The sequence below is a fragment of the Neofelis nebulosa genome, chromosome 8, assembly GCF_028018385.1.
Source record: "Neofelis nebulosa isolate mNeoNeb1 chromosome 8, mNeoNeb1.pri, whole genome shotgun sequence".
NCBI lineage: Eukaryota > Metazoa > Chordata > Mammalia > Carnivora > Felidae > Neofelis > Neofelis nebulosa.
In genome coordinates, this window is record NC_080789.1 from 48754285 (window position 1) to 48780099 (window position 25815).

Consider the following 25815-nt stretch of genomic DNA (forward strand, 5'->3'; position numbering starts at 1 on the left):
TATTTTCTCATTTCTTTAGGATTAAACAAGTAAGTACTGCTATGGTGACACCACTGCCAGTGTTTACTTCACATTCTTTTATTAACATCTAGTCTAAAGGAAAATTTATCTATTAAAAATCAGCCAAAACTACTATAAAGTACAGATTCCTTCCTTCTTTTGTGAAAAGAACACCATTCTTTCTCAACTTCAACCTAAAATTTTCCATTTTCTTGTCTTCTCAAGCTTTTTCATCGCTCAAATCTGATCTTTACATTTCTATATAGGAATATAATGTTGGGATACATTTGCTCTAAAGGCACAAGTAATTTTTCTACAACAATGTGGTCCAAGATACAAGCTGGCAAGTCTCACAGACTGGCAAAAAGAACCATAAAAAGCTAAAACAACATCAGAGGATTCTATTCACATTCTTAAAACAAGAAAAAAAGAGGATAACAACCAAGCAAACTATTCCAGAAGAGCCTATTTTAGCCAACAGATTAGTCAAATTAAAGATGCTATTATTATTTTACATATAGCCCCAAGAGGTACAGTTAAAAAATTTAATCATCACAAAATGGGGGGGGGGGGAAGGAAGGGAGGAAAAGGGGGAGAAACCAGGTCATTAATGTCCTTTTGGTATAAAGTATCAATATTTTGAATGGCTCTTTCCCAATAATACCACCAAGGCACAGTGCATGTCCCAGAATAGTTAAGCTACTATGGCTTAACTGCTGATAAAACTTGCAAAGATTTTTGGTAATTTTAAGTTACATACCTGCTATTAGAAAGATTTCAGCCATGGACTTCTCTGACTTATATACATGAGGACATACAAAAGCCAATTCCAGCAAAGGAATGACTAGGCACAGACTATCTTAGACATTTCTTTAGAAACAGTCTCTGCAGTGCAAATCTATGAGCAAAACTCAAACCACTGTAAAGGGAACTAAGAGAAAAATTTCAGGTCACCTCAGACTTTGCTTTATTTAATACAGTGCACTGAAATAAAGCATTAATCATCTGACAGATTATGCAATTTTAAATTAAAAAGTTGAGCAGCACCACTTTCTCATAAAGTCACCAATGATATGTCAAATAGATCAATTAAGCAAGTGCACTTTTGTATCTTCATTTGAACATTTAAAAATGTCCAATACTCAGAAACTTAAAAAATAAAAGCTGAAGTGCCCCCCAACACCTCCTCCCGCCAAGCCAATCACCTAGTTACCAGGCATTTACTACACTTCTTAGAAACTGTGCCAACAGTGATATGCAAAGGAGATGGCTACAGCATAAAGTGGAATCAGGGTTACCAAAAGTCCTGGTTTTAGCACTGTAAGTCTTGTGTCCCAGGAAATCCTTAGTTCTGAGCAAATCAAGGTAGTTGTTCATCTTAGTAGGAATACATCTTCATATGAATTTGCTTTCTGTTATGTTTCACAATCTTAAAGATACGAGAAGCTTCTGGGTGGCTCAGTCAGTGGAGTGTCTGACTCGTGATTTCGATCAGGTTATGATCCCAGGGTTGTGGGGTTAGGCTCCACCTTGAGCATGGTGCCTGCTTAGGATTCTCTCTCTCTCTCTTTTTCTCCCTCCTGCTCCTCTCCCCTGCTTGCACATGTGTGCACTCTCTCTTAAAAAAAAAAAAAAAAAAAAAGAAAGAAAAAACAAAAGAAACTGCAAAGGCTTAGAAAACATCTTGCACAAACTTGGGGTACGACATAGCTTATCTTTTTCTGCAACAGAATCATACTCTTCTCTGAAATATGGAAATTAAAAACCAAATTGTGTGTGACACTATGCGTAAGAGCCAAGTTGAGTGTTTATATGGTAACAGACAATATTCGTATAGCATTTACAATTTACTGTATATCTTGACACGAGTTTTCTCATTTGGATACAAGTCTAGGGACGTTTCTCATAAAGAAACACTGTCCCTTGCTTAATTAGGAGTACCTTTCATCTAATTAGTATTTGAATATGCCTTAAGTGAAAGTCACAATGAAGGTTACAAAGATGAACAAAACATACTTGGTCTCAGGAAGCTTACAATTTTGTAGGAAAAATGACATAAAAATATGAAAAATATCAAAAGAAAAAATATTGTGAAAATCTGAAGACCGGTCAGGGAGAGATTTATGAAGAAGGAGGCAAATGACCAAACGGCACAGCACTTCAATAGGAAAGAACATACTAGAGAAAAGAAAAGTGAAAGCAAAGGCACAGAAGGCAACAAAATGTAGGAATATGAGTAGACTCCATAGGAAGCACAGTCTGAATGGATCTCAGGGTATAAATGGGAAAATAAAAACAGCAAGAAGGTCTACATACAGTTAACATAATATAGATCTCTGAGTTTGGTCAAGAACCTTGTCTCATTTTAAAGAAAAAAAATTTTAATGTTTATTTATTTTTGAGAGAGAGAGGCAGAAACATAGGGAGACACAGAATATGAAGCAGGCTCTAGGCTCTGAGCTGTCAACATGGAGCCTGATGCAGGGCCATGAGATCATACCCTAAGCCAAAGTGGGATGATTAACCGACTGAGCCACCCAGGTAGCCCTAGAAACCTTGTCTCATTTTTTATAAGCAACAGTCCTAGACATTTTGAAGAGAAACATACCAATATTGAAAAAACTAGAGGTACTTTTTAAATGAATAAAAATAGTTCTAACAGAAGGCTGGACAATACATCTAGAAATATTAAGCATTTTATTAAGATGATTTAAATATGGTCTACTTTTAAAATGCACCGGTTTGCAACAAAAACCTATAATGAGTTGATGAAAACTAAAATTAAGAGATCAGAAATAATGTACTGCGTGGAGGAAAGAAACTGCAAGAGACTGACAAAAAGTTAAGACAATCAGTAATTTCAGCTTCATTCTCCAAGACTGTAGGAATACTATGTACCTACTATGTGCACACAGTGCAGATACCAGATATACACATCAAGGCTATTTTTTACAACAGGATGTTAACTTTGATGCCATAGCATGTGACATCCAAAGCATACTGAGATTACTTTTAGTTAATACCGCTACCACACAACATGGCACCACTTAGGGTATTTGCGTTAAGATCTCACTTATATTGACAAATGAGGCAGATTCCTAGGGCAGGCCATACTTTTCCTCAAAAAGCTGCTATGGATCCATCCAAGTACATAATACTCAGTTATGACTTAAATATCTCATGGCCAGGGATCTAAGTGTGAAGTTAATTGCTGCATAACCAGCACTTAACAGTTGGAATACAGAATGCAATTATTTGTTGAATGAATCAAAACCAGTTTCTTGCCCTAGGGTCTGGCAAACTCCAGACCTCAGGTCAAATCCCATTTACTGTCTGTTTTTTTATAATTAAAGTTTTGTTGGAACACTGCCACGCAATTGCATATTGTCTATGGTTGCTCATACTACAATGGTAGAGTTGAATGGTTGTGACAGAGACTGTACGGTCCACAAAGGCTAAAAATTTATGATTTGGCACTTTACAGAAAAAGTTTGCTGATACCTGCTCTATAAGCTAGAACCTCGAAGTAAGGATAGCTCTTGTCCACTAATTCACTGGTGGCCAACGGGTTTTAGCTCAAACAACAACTCAAAATATCCTGGAGTGCAGTGTTGAGAAGGATTCTGAGACCAACTCCGGTCTCAAAGGGAAAGATTACAGTTCTTAATTATCAATGACTACTGTGGTTTAGGAGGGGAAATAGGGTTGTAACTCTAAATTAAACACTGAAAACTTCTGTTGCAGAAAACTTTATTTTATTTTTTTTTTTCAACTTTTTTTTTTTTTTTTTTAATTTATTTTTGGGACAGAGAGAGACAGAGCATGAACGGGGGAGGGGCAGAGAGAGAGGGAGACACAGAATCGGAAACAGGCTCCAGGCTCCGAGCCATCAGCCCAGAGCCCGACGCGGGGCTCGAACTCACAGGCCGCAAGATCGTGACCTGGCTGAAGTCGGATGCTTAACCGACTGCGCCACCCAGGCGCCCCAGAAAACTTTATTTTAAATAACTAGCACTGCTGTTTGATAGTTTACAAAGATGTATTAATTAGCCACAAAATAATATGCACACTCTCTCCCCCCAAAAAACGTGAAAGGAATCACTGAGAATGGTTTGCCTGAATGCTGAAGACTGTCTACCAAAAACAATGACTTTGGATTCTGGCATAGTTGCTGATGCTCATTTTTACAACATTCATTCATTCATCATTCATTCATTCAATATTCATTCATTATTCACTTGGTCAACAGATTCAGTTGTTTAGAACCATTCCTAAGGATGATTAAACGGTGTTACCAGGGGAACCTATGGCAAGAAAATAAGCCCCCAACATACCCCAAAACTCAATCAAGCTTTAAAGATAAAATTGAAAAGGGCATGTTGGGTAAAGTACATTTTTACATTTGAAGCTAAATTAAATCTGCCCCCTTTGATTCTGGAAGTAGTTAACAAAGCAAACAGTTTAACATTAAAGGATTCATACCACTGGAGCTCTGCAAAGTTTCCCTTTAGATTATTTTAGAAAATTCCTTTGTTGGGGCGCTAAGTGGCTCAGTTAAGCATCCAACTTTGGCTCAGGTCATGATCTCACTCACGGCTTGTGAGTTCGAGCCCCACATCAGGCTCTGTGTGGACAGCTCACAGCCTGGATCCTGCGTCTTCCTCTCTCTCTCTCTGCCCTACCCCTGCGCGTGTGCGCGCACGCTCTGTCAAAAATAAATATTAAAAAAGAAAATAAAATTCCTTTGTTTGCTGGACCTACCACAAGTACTTGCACCCTAGCTATAAAGGAGGCTGGGAAAACTAGTCTCCAGCATTTTTATTTTCTACAAAGCAAGTTGTTAAACAGGACTTATTTAGATCTGTGTCTTTTCGGGGCGCCTGGGTGGCTCAGTCGGTTAAGCGTCCGACTTCGGCTCAGGTCACGATCTCACGGTATGTGAGTTCGAGCCCCGCGTCAGGCTCTGTGCTGACTGCTCGGAGCCTGGAGCCTGTTTCAGATTCTGTGTCTCCCTCTCTCTCTGACCCTCCCCTGTTCGTGCTCTGTCTCTCTCTGTCTCAAAAATAAATAAACGTTTAAAAAAAAAAAAATTTAGATCTGTGTCTTTTCAGACACTGGTCTCTCTAAAGGTAAATGTGAACACACACATCTGTGTATCTATAAAAGACATTTTAAGGCAGATATTACATTTCTGTTAGATGTACTCTGGCCCATATAGGCCACACCCCAGAACGACAGGAAGTAAGGAGCCATGCGTGGGATATGGGAAGAGGTAACAAAACCACTGCGGGGAACGGTGACAAGGAGGGTCTCAAGATCAGATCAAATTTAAATCTGAAGACCCAGAAGCCTACAAGAGCTAAGTGGTATTACAGCAGTGGTTATCATATTGATGACCTCTCATCATAGTAGGGATTTTAAGTGTTTGTGTGTGAGCGCGCATAAGTCTTTAAAAGCACTTCTGAAAGACTCTGATAAAACCTCCTTGTTCTTCCTAAAGTCCGTAAGACCTACATTCCTAGCAAAGAAAGGTCAGTTCACCACAGACTGTCTTACTCATCTTTTTGCCTTCAAATAACTGTCCCCCCAATTTAGTAAAGAAAAAGAGGGTCTCTCTGTTCCTCAGGTCTCCAGAAATCAGATTCTTCAGTAATTTAAATAACTTGCTCTCAATGTCTTAACTTTCACAAGTCACAGAAAAAGAGAAAACAACCACTGCAAAGAGATGACCATTATTGGGGGTAAGAAAGCTAATGATGTATTTTTCTGTTCCTAGGTGAAGCCACATCTTCTCCAAGTTTGCTGATTTGTCATTTCAGAATTTAATACTAACACCAAAGATGCTTAATAAAGTCTTCTGAACAGGTTGCAGAATCAGATAACTACAACCACAGAGACATCCCTATTTGTTAGATAAAATATCTGCTTTCATATATTTCAAGCAAATGCTACACTAAGTACAGTTTATGAGCTGTTAGGGTAGAGGTAAAAGAAATCAGAAGTGAGGTGCTTTAGTACTAGCAGGTAAATTAGAATTTAAGTTGAGGGTAGATTCTAGAACAAACCCAACCTGTCTTCATAAATGGAAGAACACCACGACTATTTCTTTTAATATAAACACTCAAATTTTACAAAACACCACCATCTATAAGGATGGGGGAACATTTTTTTTAAAACATAATTTTACAATCTGTTTCAACATAAGGCTGAATTCAGAAACAGAATTAGTGTCTTCCATGAAAGAAGGAATAAATGACTGCAAAAATTATTTTATTTCATTGTACTGTTAACCTCCTAACTAGGATTAAATGACAAAGCTTAATGTGACTGCCCTCAAATGCATTTGAAACCATAAGAGGAATGCCATGATTTAGACTGTGGGTTCATAATTTGCATGACTAAGTTACATTCTAAATGAAATTTCAAGCCCAGGACATTCCTAATGGAAAATTCCCTAGTAAACCTGCCAAAAATTCAGAGGAGAAAAATTAACCAACTAACAAAAAAAAAACAGTGGAAGCAGAGGTACTTCCCATAGTTTTCTCTTGTAATTTTAGTATCTCAATCTAAGTAAGCAGCAGTTTATGCTAGCTGCTTAATGCCAACACTGGTTTATGCAACTAATTGTTTTATGAAGTTATTTTTAACTAATTTAAGTTCTTCCTTTTACACTTTGCCATGGCCAGTTTGTTCAAAGATGCTCTCAGTTATTGAGTAAAATAAAGTCCATTTAGAAAAATAAAATGCATGCCACACTTTGGAAGCCACAAATAATGCTTGTATTTGGCTTTCTCATACATTACTCACTTACTTGCATAATTAGTAGGTCAGTAAGTACTTTTTTTTTTTTTTTTTAAAGTAGCTTCAGAACTTGCCTGTCTTGGCAATTCTAAGAAATAGAAGTCAGTATCCAAAAAATAGCATATACATGTTTGCATTCTTGGACATTCGTATATACCAAATGAATGGAGAAAAGCAATGAGAACCAAAGTTTGGGTGTTAATTAGGTTGTTAGAATAAGGAGTGCACATGGGGAAACCACAAAAAGTATGCAGGGACTTTCTGTAATCAATTCTGAGTTCCAAAGAAGCATCTTCAGATATTTCCTTCCTTCCTTGTCAAAAACAAGTGATTCCATCAAGGATTTCTATTTTTTATATATTTATGTATTTTGAGAGAAAGAGCATGTGTGTAAGAGAGCATGCACGCATGGGCAAGGCGGGGGAGAGGAGAGAGAGAATCCCAAGCAAGCTCCACACTGCCAGTGCAGAGCCCAACTCAGGACTCAATCCCAAGAACTGTGAGATCATGACCTGAGTTGAAATCAAGGGCTGGATGCTTAACCGACTGATCCACCCAGGCACCACCCCCCCTGCTCCGGATCAAGGATTTTTAGAGATCAAGTCAGCCCTATATAGTATTCCTATTCCAACCTCCTATTGTACTCTTACTTCACAATTAAATGTATCATGTAATTTTTAGAAACCTTATGAACTGGGAGACAAACTACATGATATCTTAAAAGACTTTAAAAATCTACTAAGAAATTGTGGCTAATATATGAGCTGTCAATCATTAAACATTTTAAAAAACCACTTATTGGGGCGCCTGGGTGGCGCAGTCGGTTGGGCGTCCGACTTCAGCCAGGTCACGATCTCGCGGTCCGTGAGTTCGAGCCCCGCGTCAGGCTCTGGGCTGATGGCTCAGAGCCTGGAGCTTGTTTCCGATTCTGTGTCTCCCTCTCTCTCTGCCCCTCCCCCGTTCATGCTCTGTCTCTCTCTGTCCCAAAAATAAATAAACGTTGAAAAAAAAAAAAACACTTATTATGTTCCAGGCACCAATATACACAAATGAATCTTCACTATTTCCAAACATTTAACTGGATTCTAAGGAATTAGGTGGTTTTCCCATTCCTTAAGAGACTCATCACCCTAAACAGGGCATTCCAGCCTGAATCTGTGTCGAAAAGAATTGCTTGGCAGAGACTGTTTCTAAGCTAATGTTTTCAGACCCTGATGTCCTCCCCAAAGACACAAAGTAATAAAGAGTAAAGTCTTTCTAACAATTTTAGATCCATTTTTCATAGAAGATATAATTTTTTTTACAGAGCAAAACCTCACCTAAGTACTACCATGAGGCTATTTAAAGTTTTTATTCATCCTATTCAGTGTGACTATTCATGTTTCACTTTAGAAATATTAAGAGTTTGAATACTCTTACTAATATTCAAAACAAATCTTTCCACAAAATTCTGAATTCCAAAACACCTGGGACCAAGAATTCTAAGTGAGGGATTCTGGGCCTATAATTCATTTCATAAACATCTATGATAGCAAAACACTTCTTTGAAAAACTTTGCATTTTCTAATTTCCGTATTGTGGCCTACCCTGATTCACTGATGGTCTAAACCTTACGTTCTCTTTTGATATCATGTATAGATCATACCCACCTCATTTTTTAGGTCTTTTTGGACTAGTAGAGCCCAAGATTTTTCACTATTCCTCTGACTCTATAACCATTCATCTCTATCACTCATTTGGGTATCAATTATTATTATTTTGAACTGCTATTTAAATTTCAGATTAACTTTTCATGTCTTTGCTAAAACCTTTTGTGCATAATTACGTGATTTAATTCTAACATATAGTAACTGAGAACAATTAGCTCTCAATAACATTCAGTCAGATGAATGAGTCCTCAAGAGACAGATGCCCTAAATAATGAAGAATTATAGTTGGAAACAGATATAACACTTAAAAAAATTCGTGTAAATGGTCTATGATGGGAACTGATAAACTACGGAATACTTTATGTATTTTTCTCATTAAAATAAAAAATTGTTGAGCACTATGTGCCAGTTACTGGGCTAACCATTTGAGATTGTGGTGGCAAAGTGACATGGTATTCCTGGCCTCCTGAAACAGTTTAGAGGGCAAGAGAGAATAAGTGGATGTTAATTACTGATTATGATAAGAGCTATGACGACAATAAACGGGATACTCCTTTATATAAGGTGATAAAGAGAAACTTCCCTGTAAATGTACAGCTGAGTTAAGATATAATGTTGACACTGAGTCAGAACTGCCGAGAGCTGGAGAAAGATCACACTAGAGAGTAGCTGTAAACCCCAAATCTCACAAGATGGTAAAGGGCTTGTTGGGTCAAGATCAGAAAGAAGTTCAGTACGGATAGAGCTTTGTTAACAATGGAGAAGAGATAAAGTTGTGAAATAAGCAAGAACTGGATCTGGTTTCTATTTTAAGACACTGGGGGGGGGGGGGATTGGGACTGGAGGATACTACATGATCTGATTTACATTTTTTTTTAAATTCTAGGTGTAGACTGAGCTAGATGAAGACAAGAACTGAAACAAGTTAGGAAGCTCCTGTAGGAGTCAAACAAGAGAGGACTGGCTTAAACAAGAGTAATACCACAGAAACACAGGATTTTAGCGCTCAAAAAGGCCTAAACAGCCATTTAATCAAACTTGCTTTATGGAAAGATAAGTCCTAAGAGAGAAGTTAACTTGTTCAAGGTTTTACAGCCAGTGCCAGAGAGAAGCCTGAGACACTTAGGTCAAAATTATAATCACTAAGCCACGCTACTTAACAGGCTGGAATCAAAGGTCTAGCAACTACTGAAAACTAGCACATCATTCTTCAAATTTACCCCTCAAGCTTCAAGTCATCAGCTAAAACTTATGCGAAAAGTAAGTGTCCAATTTGAGCACCTGAAGGTTCAGAGGAAAGTACATAAAGGGTCTGTCTGTTGAGGAATAAAAGTACTCTCAGCTCACACTGCTTAGTGACGGAACTTTTACTTTAAACCCCACACTCTCAGATAGTTACTATTAATTTATCTTCTACCTAGGACCCTTTCTTTGGTAGACAAGATGGATCAATCACTAAAACATCACAAATGCTTTTCAAAGTGTTTATCATTCCTGTTCAATCAGAACTCTAAAGTGAATGCAGTTAACAGTAGTCTTGCTCATCAGAAAGAGAACGTCTTAATCATCTTCCTTACTCTTTTCTGCACTATTTCCTGCCCTTCTACCTCTTCACTGCCTATTATCACCATCATCACTTTCATGTCAACAGAAAAATGTTATGAATGCTCTTCTGTTCTTAAAAGCTTGCACATCCTGTCTTCTCTTTGTTGAAGATGATGAAGGTGACAGGACTTTTGAAAGAAAAAAATGTATAAGAAAATCTAAAATAGAGGAAATTTCATACAAATTTTTTTTCAGCTAGCAACTAAAACTGCATAAGCAATAGCCAGTGCTATTAACTGTGATTAATTTGGGTGTCCTGAACCTAAAATATAATCTCAGTATGTTCCTTAGTTCAGAACAGCTGACCAGGTAATTGTTTAATATAGAGAGAACTAAAGCTTCCTATTAAATTCCCTCCCCCTCACTGTGGAATTAGCTTTTGTAGGCAGGAGTTCTATAATGCTTACTCCTCAAAGCTACCCCAAAGTTAGCATTTTTACACTTACTCCTCTACACCACTCCACGCCTCTGCCTCTTCCTCTTCTGTCAATGCTGTTCTTTCAAACAGTGGAACTCAGACTCACTACTCTTCACAGAACACATCCATTTTATTATCTCTAGGGAAATAACTGGCACTAAATTTCTAAGAAATTAAGTACAGTATAAGCTACAACTTACCCACCTTCTTTCATAATCTGAAACTTATTACTTGAACTGAATGCAGATTAGCCTAAAACTCCTTTAAAATTTGGAACTGGGGTGCCTGGGTGACTCAGTCGGTTAAGCGTGTCTGACTCTTAGTTTTTGCTCAGGTCATAATCTCCACGTTTGTGAGTTCAAGCCCCACATCATGCTCTGTACTGACAGTGCAGAGCTGCTTGGGACTCTCTCCCTCTCTCTCAAACATAAATAAACTTTACAGTAAATAAAAAAAAAAAATAAAAGATTTGGAGCTGTTCTATGACATGAAGTTTATAAAAATCCTTAACAAGGATTGCTACAACTGTTTCTAAACAAGCATGAAAGAAGAACTTTCAGAAGAACTTACATTTGTTTTAAAGGTATCTACTAAAGGGGCTCTTGGGTGGTTCAGTCGGTTGAGCATCTGAATCTTGATTTTGGCTCAGGTCATGATCCCAGGGCCGTTGGATCTGCATTTGGGTCTATGCTAAGTGGGGAGCCTGATAAAGACTCTCTCTCCCCCTCTTACCTTCCCCACCTTGTGCATGCTAAAATTTAAAAACTACATACATTTTAAAATGTATCCACTAAAGGTAGACAACACAGCAAATTCTCAGGTCAAAGAGACATTATTAAACTTGAAATGAGAAGAAAATTGATAGCTTTACTACAGGAAAGCTACTAAATATTCTAAAATCATGAAAGTCAACTATTAAAAAAAACTACCTTAAGGTTATGTCAGAATTTGGGCACACGTACAATCTATGTATAGATGAATTACCAGGTGTACAAAACAAATATTAAAACCAAGAAGTAGGCTTAAAAAATAATAATCAGCTAATCTGTTACTATGATCAAAAGTTGAATGGAATGCTCAAGAAGCCTATTAAAAAAGTCAACCTAAAATGACTACATATTAATAAGAGATTTCAAGATGAAGCACATGAAAACATGGCTTCACATTTATCTATGGTTCCTATTCTTACATTCCCCTCCAACATAAATCAAAGATGGTAAACACTGAGAACAAAGCATGGAAAAATGAGTGTACAAAAAGGTGAATAATAACCACACAGATGGAAACATTTAGCAGCCTTAAATGTCGATATTCTCTTTTGATACTACACCAAAACTTGACAACTGGTTGCAATATACTGGAACGGAAACCTTACCAAAAAACTTTAGATCTGCCGGAATATTAAAATCCATTGGTTTAATGGAAGGATTTCTTACCCATGCATGATTTTGTAACATCATGCATTGGTCACTTAGAAAACGCTTGTACAGAATTATGTGGATCTTCAAATGTTGACACATTATATATTCTTTTTAAAAAACTATCTTCTTTAACATCACTAATATCATCAGAAAAATTTTTCTAAATATTGGGAAGCTGTCAAGAGCACAGTGGCTGATATAAATTTTCCAAAATTCTAATTTTCACTTGAAAACTGGAACTTTATCATTGACCATAAATACTGTTGATCCTTTCCTTAAAGCAACAGGCTCATTTTGTTTATTATGGAGAAAATGTCTCCCCAGTACCCAAGTCTGAATAACTGTAGTTTTTCAGGGATTCTTTAAAGTAAAAATGGTATTCATGAAAAAAGTGGCTGGTTCAGCTTGCAACTCAAATTACGCAAATGCTTTTCCTATAGACAACTGTTATATCTTCAATATGCCAGCAAAAATAGTGTTTCAAGCAATCTTTTCATTCTGTCATAGTATATTGAAATAATATGTACAAGAGCCAAGATTTGATTAAAAAACAAAAAAACAATTTTTTTTTGTTTTTTTTACTTCTTCAAGTGCATTTAGGTGAGTGAAGTTTTTTGTTTCTGGTTTTTGTTTTTTTGTGCATGGCAGTGAAGAATACAATGACTATGAATACAGTGTGGTGCTCTGACTTGACCGGTTCTAAGGTGCCCTAAATTTTACCCACCACTGCTTTCGTACCATTGGTACACATGTCAACGCAGTAAAAAAGGTAAAGAACATCTCAGTATTATTGTAAAATCAGTTTTGAATGTGCAGACTCCTGAAAATGTTCACGCAACCCCAAGGATTCTTTGGAGCATACTTTGAAAACCACTGAGCTAGACAATTTGTTACGCTGTTCACAATCACAATGATTTTGTCTTAGTCCTTACTCATACATTAATAACAGTCTTAAAAATCAACTTCAGCTGGAAGAAGCAATGCTACAGAGGAATAAAAGTTTTATACAACAAGAACGAATACTACATTAGTATAGTCTCTATAATAATTTACGGATAATACTCCACTTAATCCTCAACAACCCAAGGGATGCCTGGGTGGCTCAGTGGGTTAAGCATCTGACTCAAGTCATGATCTCACAGTTGTGAGATCAAGCCGTGTGTTGGGCTCCAAGCCCTCTCCCCCTGTCCCTCATCGGTGTGTGCACTCTCTTAAAAAAAAAAAAAAAAAAAAAACAAATCCTCAACAACTCTAATATATGTTATTTTTCCCACTGAGGAACCACGAGTAGGAAAACTTCAGAAAGGGAAGTACAAATTTTGCCTAAAACTTCACTGTACCGGTGGAATTATAAGTCATATTGTCTTCTTTGTATTCTTCTGCATTCTAAAACACTTTAACAAGAAAATTAAAAAGACAAACATTTTAAAATGCAGCCTATCTTACCAATACAAACCCAGTGCAATTTTAAGTTGAAGAATTTCAAGAGCAGAAGAAAATATACACATATTTATATACTTCATCCCTATCCTTATTATTTGTACAGTATAGAATTCAAGATTACCAAAGGATTCCTCAGTTTTGTTATCAAGTAACTTAAACATAACTTATAAATCTTAGAAGTAGCAGCTATAACTTTGTTAGCATAAAATAGTAATATTCTCACTGCAACCTTAAAACACAAGGTAACAGTTGGATGGAATATGCATACCACTTTGACACCAAAAACCTATTAATTAAACAGTTTATATTTACAGTTTTTATTTTATCGATATCCTCAGTTCCATTAACTTTCAGAAAGTCTGCCAATTTTTTTTAGAATAAAGTGACTTGGAAAAATATATTCCAATGTATAAACTTTAGAAGTATAAGTTTTAGAAGACACAGATAATTAGAACTTTATTTTATATAACATTTTCCATTTCCTTTCCAGAAGCCTTTGCCAAAAACTGCTATTACATGGACAAAACAGATTTTCTTTCATCTTTTTTCTCTTCCCACAAAGCAGAGGAAAGCAACAGGTAATCTACCAGTGAGCCCATCAGTTCTGTGTATGTTTTCAAGAAAAAGTTATTTAATGAAATGCTAAGTTTTGAATAAGAAAAAATGTCTATTTTATTAAAAGTACATATTTACTGATAAATTTTCAGACCAAGTACTGAAAAATTCAGCAAGATCTATAATGTAGTGAAGGTGCTGATTCCAAGTCAATAATTTAAAGCAATCAAAATTATTTATAACTGTTTTAAATAGATGTTCTCTTCCTTTAATATCTTTATTGAGTCTATCTGTACAACAGTTGTTAAAAACATTCAATTCCTCACCACTGGAAAAAACTACCTAGCAAATTATCTCATAAGATCAGAATCCAGTTTAAATTTAAAAGGTCTCACTGGTTACATACATTAAATATATAAGGTATATAAAGGAGCTTATCTACAAAATTATAAAATAGCATAACTACAAGAGTAAGCTTTAGAAGCCAGCTCAATGTAAAAATCCAGAATCAGAACATTAATTACTCTCTGTGGTTAGAAAGACTAAGATTCTTAATTTAAAAGTAAACATATTTCTAGTACTCAAGTACCTCAAATACAAATAATTTTAATCATAGTTATATTCCAGATACTGTTCTGTATAATAAAAACCAGATGGAAATTCTGCAGTTCATGTTGCAAGTATTTTTTCTTTTGGTAATTTAAATATTATTTAAAACCTGGTACATTTCCCTAAATGTTCATTTCTTTCTTTTATAAATTTAAGGTTCCTTAGAAACAGTTTAAAAATTCTTGATCCTGTGTTAATGCAGAACAAAAATTCTTTTTAAATTGCTACTGAAATAATAATCACTTGCTATATACCCTTAATTTGACTAACATCAGGAATAAACACATCAAAGCTATCAAGTATGGAATACTGGTATTTCTTTTTGTTTGTGGCACATTTAAAAAAGTTATTTTAATTCTTTAAAGGCAGCACAAAAATGGTTCTTCTTTAAATGTCTTTAAAACAGAAATTCCATGGGGTACCTGGATGGCTCAGTCCATTAAGTGTCCAACTGTCAATTTCAGCTCAGGTCATGATTTTATGGTTTGTAGCATCAAGCCCCACATCGCTCCATGCTGAGCATGGAGCCTGCTGGGAATTCTCGGTCTGTCCCCCGCCACCCCCCATGGTCCAGGTGCATGCTCTCTCCTCCCACCCCCACCCCCAAAAAGAGAAATTCTATGGAAAAGGGATTGGTCTTAAAATCCAGTGTTCAACTAGGCTCAAAGTATAGCAAGCCAGTCTTTATTGCAAATGGATAAATTCATTCTATTTTTTGTAGCTACTGCTTCCAATGTATTCATGAGATTTCCAAAGAATTAATAAACTAAAGACTTAAGTTCTCAAATGGTAATTAGTACCTTTTGATACTACTGCAAAATATCTAAGAACACTGAAAAATATTTGGCTTCAGCCCAAGTGTTTCAGCACATGGTACTCCTGTTTATTGAAAAATTTGTTCAATGTTATAATGAATCATTGCATCAGCCAAAATATCTGTTCCTTAACTTTTTCTAAAAGAAATTTAACTTAAAGAGGCTAATAGTAAAAACTTCAGCCTAATCTCTTAGACCATGGAGTCCTCAAAAATGGTAAGAGGGGAAAAATAATCAAGGCACATATTTAGTCACAACTTTATGTGGTCTTACAAAGTTTAAGATAAATCTTTATCAAGTTTTCTCTAGACTGAACATGTGACATCACTGTCATAACAAAAAAAAGAGCACTTTTGAATATTTAGTTCACAAAGACTAAACTATTCCTGGTGTGTCAAATTTAGACAGCACAGATCAATACCCACTGTCTATATATACACATATACACGGGAACATGTTATTGTAAGTCTAGGGAACATGTTATTGTAAGTCTAGGAAAATGACACATGTGTATCAATAAGATCTTGGTATTATTCAGTAATAAAATTACCTATTTAAAATCACACATTTGGGAAAAAACTAAGTATCTGTGTAAAACAGTGAAATTTTCTTTGTATCCAGATCTAGTTCACACATTAATTTTACTCCCCTAACAGATATTTATCAAATACCTACAACAAAAGTCAAAACTGAATGAGCAATCTCTCATTCCAATCTCAGACTTTCTACTTAAAACAACATGTATAATTAGTTACCATGTTATCAATCTCTGCATAGGCCTTCTACCAGTCTTGAATTACATTGAAGATACACTTAATAAGATATTTATGTATGTGATCAAAGTTTTAGGATTAATTCTTCATTACAACTCAATAGATGCCCCTTAGCATGGAGGCCTACTTTCCTTTCATATAGCAAAGAGAAATGTTGGAATTTTATAGTTAAGGATTATCTTGAGGATAAAATGAAAATCAGTTTGTAAAATTAAAAGGATCCCAAAGCCAATGTGTTAATGTTTATTTTTGAAGGAAGACAAAGTGCTCTCCAAACAGTCTCTCTTAAATGTTTACTACAATTAATTTTTCTACCTAAATGCTAAACCCTTATGTGCAAAGGCAAGGTTCTCAGAATTAAGATTATAATGGTGAATGAAATGGATCAGTTCCTCCCCTCATTATGCTTACATTTAACAAACTGGTATTATCTATATGCAATGTACCACATACATGTGCAGTGTACGTGCTTTGGGGCATACAAAGAAGACATCCTGTCCTTGGACTTTACAATTTAGAGTAAAAGATAACAAAAATCGTACGAATAATGACAACAGAACAGTAGCAGAATGTTGGAAGTGATAGGTGTCATAGCAAGAGAGGACTTTCCTGGAATGGAGCAGGGGGGTATTACGGAGAGAATGCAAAAGACAGAGCAGTTATTTTCATGCCCCCATCACATTTTTTAAATTAAGCCAGTGTATTATTGGGCTCTTCAGTTGTATTGATACCTCGAACATTAAAACAAAACTGGCTACAGGTGTTTTAAAGATCTGCTTTGGGGCTTCCTCAGATAAGACAACATCACAATTTATTGTGAATGCCAAACAAGAAAATCCAAGTGAAAACACTTGGTGCAGTGCAGAGTTTAAAAGCAAAGATGGGCTCAAATAAGACACTCATTCAGGGTTCTGTGTCCTTAAGGTTATTTAACCTCCGTGACTGTCAATTTCCTCTCCTAAAATCTGGAAATGAAACTACCCAAGTGGTTCTTCCACACTATTTGACTAAGGTACCAATCGTTTTGTGTATGATTACTATCCTGTAAAAATGTAATTCACTATAAAAATACTTTATTTCTTCTTCCAGTTTCTCTATTATATACTGTCCTAAAAGTCCGCAAGGCCACTAACTAATCTTATCTTTTCTAGGCCTCAGTTTCCTCCTCCATAAAATGAGAGGGTGGGACTGGATGACCTAAATAGTCCCTTCCGGCTCTTAAAAAGTCCCATGACTCCGTTATGACTCAAATACTATTCAAGAGTCAGCTTTCAGGAGTGATAGGACTTTGAAGTTAAATGAACATCTCCCTTCTTTTAGTTACTTCTTGCTAAGATAAGGTTTTGTTGAGCAAGTCTAAACAGCTTTCTAATTACAAAAAAGTCAAAAATTTACACGTTAGAAGCTTTAAGTTGTAAGTACTCGATATATATTAGATGCTACCAGCAAAACAAAAATCCAATTAGACTGAATTAATTTTAAAATCACGATGTTCATTTAGTGTCAACTTCTACCCCGTTAAAAATGTAATTTCCCGTTACTGTAATACAGAACTGCTTATGTTCCTTCCAAACAAGAGTTGCAGGGCAAAAATGCTTTGCTAAACTAATAAATGTGTGGGGCGCGGGGGGGGGGGGTGGTGGCGGCGAAGGGGAAGCAAATCTTGTACTTAAACTCGCAAGGATGATCTTTTCTCCAAAAGCCATCAGTTCTTTTCAATAGAAAAATCCAAATGGCCCAGTTAACTGGGGACAGTTTTAAATAAAATTCATGGTGCTGACAGTTTTAAGATTAGACACATCGAGATGGCGAAAAAGAGAAGACGACAAACTTCCTGGATTTTGTCTCCCTCTGTAAGAGAAAAGAGATTTCCTCTTGCTGACGAAAGGAAAGGCCCCTTTAACAGTTTTTCCCTACGCGGTGGCTGCTGCCAGACTAGGTGGGGCTCCCTCCGCTGCCTTCCTCCTGCCACTTCCCGCAACAAATGGAGCAAACCAGTCCCGTTTCAGGCAAACTTTTTCCCTGTCAGGCTGGAGCCTGCAGGGCGCCGGGGAGTGGTTTCCCCGAACGCTCCCCGTCCTGGCTCGGGGCTGGGGGAAGCTGGGTCTTCTCAAAGGACAACTTTCTGGTTTCCGTTCTAACTTCCACCCACACCCAGGAGGGCACAGGGGTGGCCAGCGAAGGGGCTCCGGCGCGGGGTACTAGTGTTCCGGGGAGCCCGGCGGGGGACGGCGGGCAGCGGGAGAGGCTGCGGCGGCCGCGGGCAGGAGGGAGCGAGCGGGTGGGGGGGGGGGGTCCTCGGGCTCTCACTTCCTCCGCCATATTTCAGACATTTGACCCCTTCCGCAAAGCGCGCTGTTCCCCGGCGGCGGCGGCGGCGGCTCGTCCCCGCCGGCCCGGGAGGCAGCGCGTTCGCCGGCCGGCCGCCGGGCCCTCGCACCACCTGCCGCGCGCCGTGAAGCCGCCGCCGCGGCCGCCAGGGTCCCTGACCGCCGCGCGCGCCCCGCCCGGCCCGCGCCGCACCCCACCCGCTCCCCTCAGCCGGCGCCTGGCCCCCGCCCCGCGCGGCCGCCGCCACCGCCGCCGCTCCCCTCAGCGGCCACGCACACACTCTGCGAACCTCTCACGCTGTCACCGGGTCCCCGCAGCCCGCGTCGCCCCGTGCCTTGCGCTCCCTCCGGGTCGCTGCTCCGGCGCCACGGCGGTCCTGCCGCTGCCGCCGCCGCCGCCGCCGCTCGGGCTGGTTTACACGCCTGACTCTGGGCGAGGTTTGGCGGTGTCGCCTTGACGTCAGGCGTTCAGCCTCGCTCTCGCTTCCGTCCGCGGGCGGGGCGCGCGGGTGCGCGGCCGAGGAAGGGGCGGGGCCGCGGGGCGGAGCGAGGGGAGCCGAGGGGGCGGGGCCTTGCGCGCCGCCGCAGCGCAGGCCGGACCCACGCGGCGCCCTTCGCGGCAGCGTCTTCTCTGCGGTGTTTCTCTCCCTGCTCTCGTCCCCCTTTCAGCTTCGCCTGGGCCACGTGGTTCGGGACCCATAGGCGTGTCGGCTTCCCTGACTTCAGCGGGTTACAGTGGTGCGAAGGGCTTAGAAACCCTCCGAAACTTAAAAGATGCCTTTATTGCGAACTGTAATTCAGTCACCAACGCCACCTAACAGTTGGTGCTCGCGTATTCCTTTGTGCTGGGGAAAGTGGCTTGGAAGTTACTGAGCGTGCAGTTTCCACACCTAGAGCTCCCGTGAAGGAAACCAGGCCAGGGCACGGTCTTTTTCATTCTTCAAAGGGTTTTTCTCTTGACAAGTATTTCAAACACTGGTGTCTTAACTCGGGTGAACTCTTTGTCCAAATTACCCTGCCAAACTCATTTAACAAACCTATGATCCCAAACAACTTTGTACTTAAATCAACTATTTATATGAATAAAATAAATTGCATATTTAAATGCATGACTCGGGCACTTTAACGGGTTACTCATAGGTAGGTTTATGGTGAGGCTACTGGGCGACAGAAAGCATTCTCTGTTCCAAAAATGCCTTGTTCCAAAAAGGGCGGGAACTTGACAAGGGAACTTACATTATTAGAGAAAAGACTAAAATATAAATACCCGTCTTACAAAATATCAGCTCTTTTATGAAAGGAAGTTTTGATGGAAGAAGAGATTCAAAGAGAGAGTAAGTGCAGGAAAAAGTCAGACTTGGGAGGTAATTGAAAACTAACGTTTGCTTAGTTCAGTTTAACTATTCTTTTTTTAAATGAATTTATTTATTTTGAGAGAGAGAGTGTGAGCAGGGGAGGGGCAGAGAGGAGAGAGAGAATCCCAAGTAGGCTCCTCGCTGTTGGCACAGAGCCCGTTTGGGGGTTCCGATCTCACAAACTGTGAGATCGTGACCTGAGCCAAAATCAGGAGTCAGATGCTTAACCCAATGAGCCACCCAGGTACCCCCACTTGATTCTTAAAATAAGTTTTTATGAACTTTGATAAATTTGGAAGAGTAATGAGAAGTATGATTAATTTCACTCCTGTAAAGAATACTAGTAACTGAAAACTAACCAAGTTAAAGAATATTCAAGAATGAATTATAATTTTCCTGTTTTCTGTATGTAAGTGCTTTCTAGGTATCTTGCAATTTAGATGAATTGAATGTTACATATTTCTGCAATTTCCATTTCCTTAGAAAACCCCTTTTTAATGGAAATTTCAAAGGCAAATTTCAGAGCAGTCTTTAGGAATTGTTATAAAATCTAAATGAATGAATTTTAAATAAATTTGACTTGACTTTGCATGAAACTTTGATCAAGTCTGAAAGCCTGAAACTCTTAAGTTCATGGAAGCAGATGTTACTTGAGTATACCAGTGTTTTTTCTTCTTTCTCTCAACTTTCCTTGACTTTCCGGCATTTGATTTATTATTATTATTTTTTTTTCAAAGCTCGTTTTAGAAGTTTGGAGTTAGGATTATTTAGACTTTGAGGGAATACTTTATTTTAATTAAAAATACATTTGTTTCTCTTTTAATAGACTAGAAATCATTACACTTGTATCATACTGTTATCTTTATGCAGAGAATGCGAGAATCTGCATCTCTCAGCACCAAACTCTTCTTGAAATCTTCACCAGGATATTCCACCGGCAACTTCAACTGGTCATGCATGCCAACTGAACTCACCATCTTTTGTCATCAAACTAGTTTCTTCTCCTCTTCTTTTGTTAATCGTATCACCATCTTTTAAATTAAACAGTTTCCCAGCCTGATCCTCCTTTCTCTGCCTTTTCTCAAATCATCAGTCAGTTGGCACATCTATAAGTAATTCTTTTCTACTGAGACCACACTTGTTTAGGTTGGCACTACGTCTCAACTCCTTGACTTTAGCCACACCTTCCTACCTTGCCTGGTAGCCTCCTGTCTATGCCTCCTGTGATTTATTCTACACGTCGTTGCCAGATGAATTATCTTAACGCATATTGAGCAAGTCAGTCTCTTCCTCAAAAAGCCTTCAGTTACCCTGTTGCCCTACCAAAATAAAATCCTTGTATAATATCTTATTTTCCTTCTTACTGAACACTGCCTTACAGTCAGAGTGGACTTTTCGCCTAGCCCAAATATAGTGCTGTCCCACTGCTCTGGTGTGGTATAGGTGATCTCCTTTGCCTGAAGCGTTCCTTCCCACTCCTGCCTGCTATTCAAGGTCCATTTACTTTCTCCAGGAAAGACTGTCTTTCTAATCTAATATGGTCTGATATTTTCAATCGAACGTGGTTTATTCTCTTTTGAATCCCTGTAACACCCTATGGCTCTTTTTTTTTTTTTTTTTTTTTTTTGGTCACTTGTTTTCTACCTTCCTCCAGAACAGGAGTTTGCAAACTTTTTCTGTAAAGAGCCGGATGGTAAATATTTAGGGCTTTTGCCAGATGGTCCCTGTTGCAGCTACTCAACTCTAACTTTGTTGTGCAAAAACAGCCATAGGATACGTAACAAATGAGTGTGGCTATGTTCTAATAAAACTTTCTTTATGGACGCTAAAATTTTAATTTCATATAATTTGCACATGTCACAAATCCCCGCCCCCCTTCTTCTCCCCCTCCTCCTCCTCCTCCTGCTTCTCCTTCTTCCATTTAAAAATGTGAAAACCATTCTTAGCCCCTGGTTGTACAAAACCAGGCAGTGGGGCTGTTTGCCCTACTGTGCTCAGGGCCAGCTTCATGGATGTGTATTGGGGTCCTGTGCTTAGAAAGGCTCAATGATCAGTTTAATGCTCTGATGTTACCATCTTGAAATTTTAAATAATTTTTGAGCAGGAGGCCTGCATTTTTTTTTTTTTTGTTTATTTATTTTGAGAGAGAGAGAGAGAGAGAGAGCCAGCCTGAACTGGAGAAGAGCAGAGAGAGAAAAGGAGACAGAGGGTCAGAGTTGTCAGCACAGAGTCTGCCTCAGGTCTCTCTATCTCTGTCTCACGAACTGTGAGATCATAACCTGAGCCAAAATGAAGAGTTGGATGCTTAACTGACTGAGCCACCTAGGCAGCCCAAGAGGCCTGCATTTTCACTTTGCGTTGGGTTCCCCCAACTATTAGAAGAGAAGATCCATACGATCAGGATGTGTATTTCTTGCATTTGGTATGGTGCTTTTCACATCATAGGCATTCAAAATGTATTTGTTGAGAGATCTCTCGGGGTTGTATTTGTATTGAGCAATATTGAAGGATGAGGTAACACCCCCCACAAAAGCAGAATTGCTTCTACTCACTATAAAAGCAGCACATCTCCCAAGCTCAGGGTTTCCCTCCTGTATTACTATCCCTCTGCATGTGTAGGCATCTAGGCAAGTCTATTTTCATTGTCCCCACAGGACTTGAGGGATATGTAGAACCAGTGCAAGCATGATGCTCTGGCTACTGCTTTTGCTGTGAGCAATAAAGTCCTTTGTCTCTGAAAAAAAATGTATTTGTTGAATTTTCTATTCCTAAGGCACTATGGAGTAGTGGAGAACACAAGAAACCTCAGCTTCAGCACTTGTTAGTTGCATGGTCTTGGGCAAATTCCTCAACCATGGAGAGCCTTGGTTTTCTCATATATAACATGGGGATAATAAACTCTGCCTTACAGAACTGTTGTAAGATGGAATGTAGGACATGGTCATGTCTTAGCCCCTGGGACTAGATGAAGCTCAGAGTTAATCTTTTCCTTTTTAATGGAAGTTAATTCATAGTGTGCTTATCCATAATTCATGCTGCATTTAACTTGATATAGTATTTCTGATTTTTCATGTTGTTTCCTTAAAAGTTATACTTCAGGGGCGCCCTGGGTGGCTCATTTGGTTAAGCATCTGACTCTTAGTTTTGGCTCATGATTTCATGGTTGTGAATCTGAACCCCGTGTCAGTTGTGAGTTTGAGCCCTGTGTTGGGGCCTGCTTAGGATTCTCTCTCTCTCTCTCTCTGCCCCTCCCCTGCTCATTCTCTCTGTCTCTTTCTCAAAATAAATAAACTTAAAAAAAAAAGTTATAAAAAAACAAAAAAAACACACAAAAAAGTTATACTTCAAATAACATCTATACTTCAGTAGTTCTATTTCAAAAGCCCACATAAATAAAGATCTTATTGCAAATCTAAAATTAGATTTAAAAAAACCCTCAAATTTACAACTTTTATGATTTTCATGAATTAACAGTTCATGATTATTAGCATTAGCAAGAGTCATGCTGTTTAACTTCCAGTTAAGTATGGTAACAGTAGAATTGGAAGTCATTAGCCTTAAATATTATCATATTATTTCATTCACAAATGAACAATACTGAAATTTGATTCTTTCAAGGCACTTTCTTACTATTTTTGTCCTCTTTTGTGTGTATTCATGTATGTGTGCGTATTTATATAGATACATATATATAATATGTATGTGTATAGTGTATATGTAATACGTACATATATGTATAATATATATACACCACTGTATATAGTGTATAGTATATTAAAATAGTTATATTCCTTTGTAATATCCTGCATAGTTGGAGGTGCAGACTGAGAAGGATAAGAAGACTACTTGCTGATGCAAAAGACAAAAAACCATGGCTTAACTCCTCAGGTTCAGTCTGTTCTCTTGGTCAAAGATCGTGTTTCAAACTCCATGCAGTTATTTTCTAAATTTTGCTTTTTATCACACAAGAGACGAAGTAAGAGCATATTAGACCATTGTTACTCAGAACTCATACTCCCCTAGGGTGGTTTGTTTGCTTCTAAGATTTCTGTTTTGGGGAAACCAACTATTCCCATATAAGAAAAATGAGGCAGCTTGGCATGTTTTCTACTCTGTGTAATAACTGCTTATTTGTCTCAAGATATATTTCAAATTCTGTCTGTATTCTATTTTGGCAGTTGGAGGCCTAACCACCAAACCTGCCTATGCCACATTAAAGAAAGCTAACAGTTCTATAATTTTGTCATTGTGAATGTCTATGATGTAAGGAACAGACAGTGCTTAAAATTTCTCCCTTTCTTAAGCTGTGGCTGAGAAAAACCATACAAATGAAAATGACATTCCCCAAGCCATTGTGCAAATGAGTGTTAAAGGAGAAAATCACTGGAAGAACCAACTTTATGAAATACCCGCTGTCATGAAACTTTCAAAAGAAATTTAAAGTAAGAAAATCTTTTAACATCACATATAAGTACTTTCGGAATCCGGGCTGTCTCCAAATAAAACAGCTAATATAATCATGCCATAGATGCTCAGAAGTTAGGCATTCTCTCAGACTTTATCATTGCGATAGCATTTGGCATCTAGCCCAAGTTACCCCTGAATCCTGTGTATGAACCACATACCTCCATATTAATGGCCAAATTCCAAGAGGTAGGTTTTAATGACCCATTACACAGATGAGAAGGCTAAAGCTTAGAAGACTAAGTGACCAAGGCCATATAGAAATATGTGGGCAGAATTGAAATGTATTATCTTTGTCTGCCTTCTTTTGGCACCATGCTGTACTACCATTCTTCAACTAATGCTGTTTTTTCATCCAGAAAATCTCTCTTGTCTCTTTTGTACTTATTTAAAGCTTAGTCATTGTTTAGGATCCAGTGGTTTCTTGCTTCTCTGAATTTCTCTAATAATTATTGTTTTTACCACTCATTTGGTACTTATCAGACATCACTTTATTTAAATAGCTTTTGTTTTCTCTCTAACCTGAGATTCTTGGGAACCAAGACGGCATCTTACAACTTTTCTACCTACCATATTGCCTGGCATCACATAGTAGAAATAAAATGTAGTTTAGGGGATCTTTCTAATCTTTGTTAGACCCTCCAAGCTGATCATAATGTATTTGTGACCTCTGGCAGTTATTTGACCTTTCCATGTTCCCTTTTAGTAATCTTCAAAATGCATGTGACAATGCCTGTAACGTAGGGCTTTGAAATTTTTAAAAATAAGAGAGCAGATACAAAAACGAAAGTAATACAGAGCAGCGATTAGTGGATTGGTTCTGGAATCAGAAATCAGACTGCAAGTATTCAAACACAGGCTCCATTCATCCTAGAGAATTTACTTCTGGCAACTCAGTTTCCTCATTGGTAAAATGAGTACAATAATAGAACCTACATTACAGCATTATTGTGAGGATTAAAAGAGTTAACAATGCAAATAGTGCCCACCACAAAGTAAACACTCTATAAATGTTAGCTATTGTCATCTGGAAGATTACCAATAAATGTTGGTTCCTCCTACAACTTCTGGCACAATAAAACTGTGCGAACATAGTAAGAATTCAACAAGTGTTATAGTTAAACCTTCCTTTTGCTTTGCTTATGACAGTCCTCAATTAAGGATTGGCTGTGTTCTCAAGTTTCTTTATGTCGTAGCTTATAACTTGAAAATATGTATGCAGTGGAAACAATGATGTAAAGTTTACAGTATGAGTATCTGAAAATATGACTTGATTATTAAGGAAGCCTAAAAAAGCCTATTTTAATCCATAGATACTAAAAACACAGTTCTAAAAATACAGGCACACCTCGGAGATACGGCCAGTTCCGTTCCAGACCCCCACAATAAAGTGAATATTGCAATAAAGCAAACCAATTTTGAGTTTTTTTGGTTTCCCAGTGCATATAAAATTATGTTTACACATATTCTACAGTCTATGAATCGTGCTATTAATAGCGTGTCTAAGAAACAATGTACATAACTCGATTTAAAAATGCTTTATTGCTAAAAGATGTTAACCATCATCTGAGTGTTCA

At 38.1% G+C, this 25815-nt stretch overlaps 1 protein-coding gene across 2 annotated transcripts in view; it reads right to left on the reverse strand.

Annotated features, from left to right (window-relative positions):
• Positions 1-18861, reverse strand: part of RAP1B (RAP1B, member of RAS oncogene family) — a 46122-nt gene extending 27261 nt beyond the window's left edge. The window contains exon 1 of one of the 2 annotated variants that reach the window (XR_009265541.1): positions 18710-18860. The gene's annotated coding sequence lies outside the window, so the exon portion shown is untranslated. Of the gene's footprint in view, positions 1-18709 lie in introns of both variants that reach the window. The other variant, XM_058742079.1, reaches the window with a different exon arrangement.
• Between the last annotated feature and the right edge of the window lie 6954 nt (positions 18862-25815).